Genomic DNA, 7,624 nt, shown 5'->3' with positions numbered 1-7,624 from the left:
CTGGGCACTCGATCGAGTACCACTACATACTCAATCGAGTAGCACTGTTACATGAGGTTTTCGAAAATTAAAAGTGTGCAATTGTTTTATAATTGCAAGTTTGATGTTTAATGTGGTTAGTAGTGCGTCGTAACACCTTTGAACCGTTAATTTCATATGTTAGACGTTGCGCTTGGGTTTTATATGCATATTTGTCACAATTAATGAAGTGGTGATAGTTTCTTATTGCTTTAATGTTACATCCGCCCTATTACTATCTATTTATCGGAGTTACATCTTCTCATACAATTGTGCATACGATATTAACATGCTTTATCGACGGTGGCTAGTTATTCCGGTGGTTTGTGTATGATTTCTAATTTAACGAGTATATGCTTAGCGAGTAATGTCCATAATAAATAATATGGTTCTAATTTATGTTATGAAGCAAGTAATAGGTATTATGTGTGTTAATTTTGGTGGTGAACTTCGGGGACGAAGTTCCTTTTAGAGGGGAAGAGTAATGTCGCAAAATAAAAAGGCTGATTTTGAAATTATGTTGTTGTTTGCTTATAAGGTTTTGTTGTTTAATTACAAAATTTTCTAGTACTTTGATCACATTGCTTATATGAAGTGTAAATGGTTACTTTAGTCCATTAAAGTGAATGTGATGGTATGTTTTAAAGGACGGTCATAAAGAGATAGTTGTGGTGCAATGTGTCATAAAAGAATCGCGTTGTTGAGTAACATGGTGGTATTAGTTGTGCAGCATGAAGTTGATATGAAATATGTTTCGGGTTTTCGGGTTGATAGTTGTTACCATATGATGGGTGATCGTTGTTTGTGCTGGTTCGTATTGCGAGGTTGACGTTTTATATAGGATAGTTTGTAAAAGTTGAAGTATACATATAGAGTGACAGTTGATGATGATAATGTTTGTATGATAGTTGCAAGAGTCGATATATATGTATGAATAGAGCATTAGACAGTGATGATGATGACATGGGGGATGGTATTTCAGGGGAGTAGTGTCGAAAGAGGAGTGATGTTGTTGTTTTTTCGTGTCGAGTGTGTTGAAAAGGTGAGTTGAACTTCGGGGACGAAGTTCTTTTAAGGGGGGAAGACTGTAATACCCGCCTTTTTAGAGACCCTTTGACCAGCGTTGACTGACCTTGGGAGCGGGAATAGTCTAAGAAATGCGTGCCAAAACTATCTTGGGTTACGTGTTATGTGTGGTACTCGATAGAGTAGAGGCTACTCGATCGAGTACAGTGGTTACTCGATCGACTAGGGGGTACTCGATCGAGTATGTGGGGTACTCGATCGAGTATCGAGTTTTCAGCGAGGTTTTTTAATCGCGTTTTGTTAAATCCGCAAATCATTTCCGCCGCTTTCCTCCTATCCTTTGGTCGCCTATTTCCCTTCCCTTCACCATAAAACCTCCATGGAAGCCTTTTGAAGATCCTTGTGCCTTAGGAGAGCGTCACTTGAGTCGGGTAGCGGTCTTTTGCCGGATTTCTCCTTGTAGGTATGTCATAATCATCATCCGTATCCTCATCTTTGCAGTTAGGGTTTGCTTGGTAGTAATAGATGTTGTGTTGTGGTTATAGGCTTTGCTTGATTGCTGGATATGTCATATGTTGGCATGGATTAGTTGCAGTTGCTTAAAGGTAGGTTCGCCTACTCAGTCTCTGTGGATAGTCTAGTGTGTCGATTGTCGTATCATTGTTGTTGTGTTATTGCTGCATTGTGTGGCAGCATATATGCTGTAGTCGGTTAGTAAATACAGTTTGTTGGTTGTTACGTTGCAGCTATCTGTGATTGTTTGTCTCTGGTTCGCGAGGCGCGTCCTCGGCTGAGTGGGGTCACTTGCGGGAGTGGCTTCACGCCCTAGTTTCGCCCTTTGTGGAACCCGCCACGGAAAGGGGATGTGCACATTAATGGACAGGGTTATCGCTCGGTATGATGAGCGGGGATTTGGTGGGTACGGCTGCGGTCCCCCACTGGCAGGACTAGTCCAGTGGACAGTCAGTGACAGAGGTTGATCGGTTTAGCGTGATTGTGTGTGAGATTTATAGCGTTGTGTCGTGTTGATAGCTATGCTGTTGTTGTTGTCATATCTTATCTCAGTACTGACCTTGTGTGGTTGTTTTGTTTGTTATGTGTCTGCTGTGATCCCTTATGGTGAGCAGTCGGTCTTAGCAGGTGTTGATGTTGTTGATAGCTGGAGTCCGGGCAGGGATGAGTTTTCACGAGATTTGATAGCTTTAGAGAGTAGCCTTTGAGTTGTATCTTTTATATCGTTTTTGGCTTTAAATCACTTGTAATATAACATAATAGTTCTCTTATCGACATTTGATTATTACTGTCCTCGGGCAACCGAGATGGTAATGCCCTTATATGCTAAGGAAGGCCTAGTTAAGGCTCCTCTGAATATTGGGGTGTTACAATTATTTCTAGTAGGAGTAGCTAAATACCCTGTGCTAGGATGTAGCGAATCTGTAGAAGTAGGCGGCATTAGAATAGTATGACCTGAAATCGCGCCATGGTCGATCGACTGGGTTCCCTGATCGATCGACTGGCCACGTGAGATTAGCTTCGTTTTAATTAATTTAATTTCTATGTTTGACGAATCGAGTGCACGCGACTAGTTGAATGTTTAGGAATTGATCGACCCAATAAAGATCGAAAGATAGGGAAGGGAGATAGCCTACCTAATTAAGACGAGTAAATTAATAAGATCGAGAGATGAGTTAATTAAGCCTTTTTAGTCACTTTTCAGGACGAACTTTAGTATTAGTGATATCAGGGACCTGTAGCGAGATCGAAAGATGCTACCTGTAAGAATGGACTGAGAGGACTTCTTATTTTCCTGTCTCGCGTGTTTGTTTTAGACCTACCTAGTATACTGCCGCCGAAACTATAGTGAACCGACCATCTTAGCACCCTTTTAATATTTGTTTTCATCCGTTTATTTAGTTTACTTTTCTTTTATTGCCTTTAGCTATAGAACAAATCAAATCAAACCCCCACATTCGTTACTTTAGACTTAAATTAGACAACTAATAATTGCATCGCCTCTCTGTGGTTCGACCCCGACTGCCACTAGCTATAGTAGTAGTTTGGACTTATAAATTTTATCTTTGGTGCACACAACGACAGGCATCAAATTTTGGCGCCGTTGCCGGGGAAGCAATTGTTTAAAATTTTTAGTTGTTTCTATTTTAGTCTTTCTCTTGGTTTAAGGGACATCTGTTCCTTAAACTATTCTCATATTCTACTTGTAGTTTCTTCTTATGCGTAGGTCACAGGGTGGTGAATTACTACCGTTCAATCATGAGATTGATAAGACTTTGCGTGAGTTGAGACGATCATCTAGAGTATTGCCGACAGAGGAAGAGCTGAGTACTCTGTCTAGTTACTACGAGAACGAGCTTTTTGAGGAGGTTCCACCTACGTCGCCTATTTCTACTTCTTCAGCTGAGACTGTCACTTCTCCAGACATGGCTGAAGAAGCAAGTATAGCCAGTCACTCTGAGCCGACAGCTGAGAATCTCTATAAGGGATTCGCATTACCAGGGACAGACAGGAAATTCGAGCCGAAACCGTCCTACATCAACTTGGTTGAGAGAAACCAATTCGGGGGAGCTGCAAATGAAGATGCAGCCAAACATATAGAGATATTCATTGATTATTGTTGTTCCATACCCCCACGAACTGGTGTGACCCAGGACCAGGTGAAGGAGACCATGTTCATATTCTCTCTTCGTGATGCTGCAAGGGAGTCGTACCGAGACCTGGATCGAGCTGCTAATGGGATCACTGATTGGAATTCGCTGGCCTTAGCATTTTACAAGAAATATTTCTCTGCCTCAAAGACAAATGCCATTAGAGCTCAGATCACGAGCTTTAAACAGGGTCCTGATGAGAATTTTCATGAGGCATGGGTCCGTTTCAAGAAGCTGGTGCGAACTATTCCACACCATGGGTTCGAGCAATCAATTTTATAATGGGCTTTATGACGATCAGAGGACTATCCTGGATGTGGTAGCCAATGGCAGATTCCAGGAGAATGTTGGATAAACTAAGGGGTGGAAAATTATTGATGATTTGGCCACCCACAAAGCTGAGTATGGGAATTCCAGGGGAAATCAAAGGAGAAGTGTTGAATCCCCTTCTGTAGCTGCATTAGAGGCTCTTACGGCGAGATTTGACAAGTAAGAGTTGGGAGGAGTTTCAAAAGGAGGGATCTATCATGTGAATGCTGTTTCAGACGGTCCTTTCGTCTGCAAAAGACGTGGAGGAGAAGGACATGTTTCAGACAACTACAGTATTCCCTATGAGTCTTGTGCTGCCTTTCAACATTATAGGCAGACAAACACTTATTTTGAGCCGAATGTCCATCCGAATTTGAGGTGGATTAGCCAAAATGTCCTAAATCCGACTCCACCTCCACAGCAGCAACAGCATCAGAATTATGTGCCCCCTTATAAGCAGCAACAACCATATCAAAAGCCTCCGTATGTTCCACAGCAACAGCAACAATCCCAAGGCTCCGAATTTGCCGAGTTGAAAAATTTGTTGCTGAAAAAGTCTCAAGCTAGAGAGGTCGGGATGAAGATGTTGGAGAGCCAAATCGCTCAATTGGCTAGCAAAAGTGCAACTCGAGCTCCGGGGCATTTACCGTCGCAGACGGATCAAAAGGAGACCCTTAATGCTATTACTTTGAGGAGTGGGTCTACCCTTTATGGGCCCGCTATGGTCGAGGAAGCTACTGGAAAAGATGAGGCGGAACCAAGCAAGAAGAAGGCAGTGACGAACAATGGCAAGCAAAAGACGTCTACCAGGTATATCAGTCGATCGACTGACATACCCAGTCGATCGACCAGTCCGCGAAGTGAAACAGCTTCTGGTCCTGTAGAAGTCAGTCGATCGACTAACCAACATGGTCGATCGACTGACAACGCTGCTGATGGTGAGTCTTTTCGTCCTCCAATGCCGAATAACTTGAGGGACCACTTGTTTCGGATACGACTACTCCAAAAATATTGAGGCAAGACCCAAATGCTGATGGGTCAGTTCCGGTTCCAAAATATGACCCGATGACGCTTAATGGTTCATTTTTGAGACGGTCTGAAGAGGGTTCGAGCTTCAACAAGGAGAAGGTAGTGGATTTTTAGCCTAAATCCACCCATGCCGGCATGAGAGACCTAGAGGAGAGGGCTAAGTTGCTTCTTTCAGCCCCCTATCCGGAGAGATTGGTGTCGACGAAGGAACATGTATCGTTTAACAAATTTGAAAATGTTATTCGTAGCTTAAACGTACAAGTTCCTTTTCTTGAGTTAGTTAATCAAGTGCCTGCTTACATGAAATTTATGAAGCAACTTTTATCTAAAAAGAAGTCACTTGAAACTGTGCAATCTGTCGCACTAACTGAGGAGTCATGTTCTTATTTGACCCACATCGCACCTCACAAGCTAGAAGACCCAGGTAGCTTTTCAGTCCCATGTAGTATTGGCACCTTTTCTATTGAGAAGGCCTTATGTGACCTAGGAGCCAGTATTAGTGTCATGCCCTTGAGTCTCGCTAGGAAGTTGAAATTGACTAGGTTTGCAGTCACCAACATGACAGTACAGATGGCTGATCATTCTGCGGTCCAGCCTATAGGAGTCTTAGAAGACATTCCCGTGCAAATAGGAAAGTTCTTTTTCCCTGTTGACTTCGTTGTACTAGATATGCCCGAGGATGCCCACATTCCTATCATATTGGGTTGACCATTTCTGCACACTGCTGGTGCAGTTATAGATGTTGGTTCAGGGACTCTGACCTTCAAAGTAGGGAAGCATTCCATTGTCTTTGCCCAGACAACTAAGAAGAAAGACCCCATGTGGCCAGTCACTTATAATACGGTTTCTGAAAAGAAATCCTATTTTATGCTATCTGACATGCCTGTCTCTATGCCTGTTTCTGCTATAACACCTCCGCCCCAGATTGGGAGCAAATTGGAGGAAGATTCTTCTGTTTTGGATGTTGCAGGAGCTGGTTTGGGGAAGGAAGAGCCGCATGTTTCTCCAGCTGTGAAGGAGCAAATCGTTCAAAGAGGCGGCCTAGGATGTCTTAGCTATGGCACTGATGAGGAGCCTGATGAGGAGCCAGTCAAAGTGACGGAGTCCGATTTGGATTCTGATGAGCCAGAAGAGGTCATTGCTTGGGGAGATGCTGAAGCTGTTGATCCGTTGAGTTCTGCGGATGTTGGAGTTGAGAAGAGTGCAGCTGAGAAGATGAGCACTGTAGAGGCTACTTATTGTAGCCAGAAGCCGAGCAAGTGGGCCATTCCGTGGCCGTTCTTGATCAACTATTAGTTGATTAAGGCTTTTTCAAACAATATTTTATTGCTTTTTAAGACTATTTATTGTTTCTCGTGTGCGCGAGACTTCACAATTTTAATAAGTTTGCTTAGGATTTTATACACTTTAGACTTTACTTTGGGTTTTGCGCAATTTTGGGCGCGTTATTATGTGCAATTGCAGGTTTATGGACCATATTAGCTCGAGTTATTGAGCTAATTCGAAGAAATCAGACCTTACAGCAGGTTTTTCAGTTGATCGACTGCCTCCTATGGTCGATCGACAGAGCTGCGATTTCCAGGAGCTTCTGTTCCTGTTCACTCTGGTCGATCGACTGGGTGATGTGGTCGATCGACCATGTTCGCTGCTGTACCTGTTTTCGATCATTCCCCTGCTGTGTTTGGTCGAGTTGCGGAGTTGAGGGAGTCTTTTCTCCACTTTATTCTCCGACTCATTTCTGTTTTCTTCCGTTTCTTTATTTTACACATAATTTTGCGTTTCAATAATTGTTTTCTCGGATTTATGTGTGGTAATTTTGCTTCTTTTCAGGTACCTTATCGGTAGCACCGCTGGCTACTGAAACCTCCTAGCTCACGCTGGTTTGGGGAGGTTTCCTTTTGCTGCGCTTAAAGTCTTGTGAGTTTTCCGAGTTCTTATTTCATGTCTTATGTAGTTAATTTTCGCAAATTCCCGTTTTCTTTTTATTTCATTATATGATTTTGCACAATGGGGACATTGTGTGATTTGGTTTGGGGAAGGGTTTTGCGTTGCATTTCATTTTCTTGCATTCACGTTTACATTTCTGTCTTGCATTGTGATTTAATTCCTCTATATATACAAAAAAAAAATTCAAAAAAAAAAATTGAAAAAATTCAAAAAATTCAAAAAATGCACGTTTATTTTAGCATTTAGGTCGAGTCGGAACGGTAGTATTTCAATGATGACATTGCATTTTCAGCTTTTTTATGCCTAAGCCTTGCTAATTGACATGTTATTAGTAGAATCATATATGCATAGTCTACGAGTTTTCGTTAAATTTCTTGCTGGACTTGAGACTTGACTTAGAATTTTGGCAAACTACATCATTTTCTGAGATTTAGAGCCTATAACTGGTGTCATCCATGACCAGTTTATCTAGGATTGTGAGTAGTTACTCCTTATGAGACATGTTACATCAATTTGCATAAATATGAACTTAATCTGCTTAATACCTGTATGCGTTCGGTTTGTGGTTTGTTGACACATGTGGAAGAGGTTTCCTTTTTTTCATTTTGCCCATAAGCTTCACACTGCCAAAA

At 42.1% G+C, this 7,624-nt stretch overlaps 1 non-coding gene across 1 annotated transcript; it reads right to left on the bottom strand.

The window, feature by feature from the left end:
- Positions 1-3,863: 3,863 nt before the first annotated feature.
- On the bottom strand, positions 3,864-3,970 carry LOC141625550 (small nucleolar RNA R71). The gene has a single exon (XR_012535324.1). It is a non-coding gene; the product is annotated as a small nucleolar RNA R71 (small nucleolar RNA).
- Between the last annotated feature and the right edge of the window lie 3,654 nt (positions 3,971-7,624).

This window comes from Silene latifolia, chromosome X (genome assembly GCF_048544455.1).
Source record: "Silene latifolia isolate original U9 population chromosome X, ASM4854445v1, whole genome shotgun sequence".
NCBI classification, from domain to species: Eukaryota; Viridiplantae; Streptophyta; class Magnoliopsida; order Caryophyllales; family Caryophyllaceae; genus Silene; species Silene latifolia.
The sequence above is the reverse complement of the archived record's forward strand: the minus strand, read 5'-3'. Positions and strand labels throughout refer to the sequence as shown.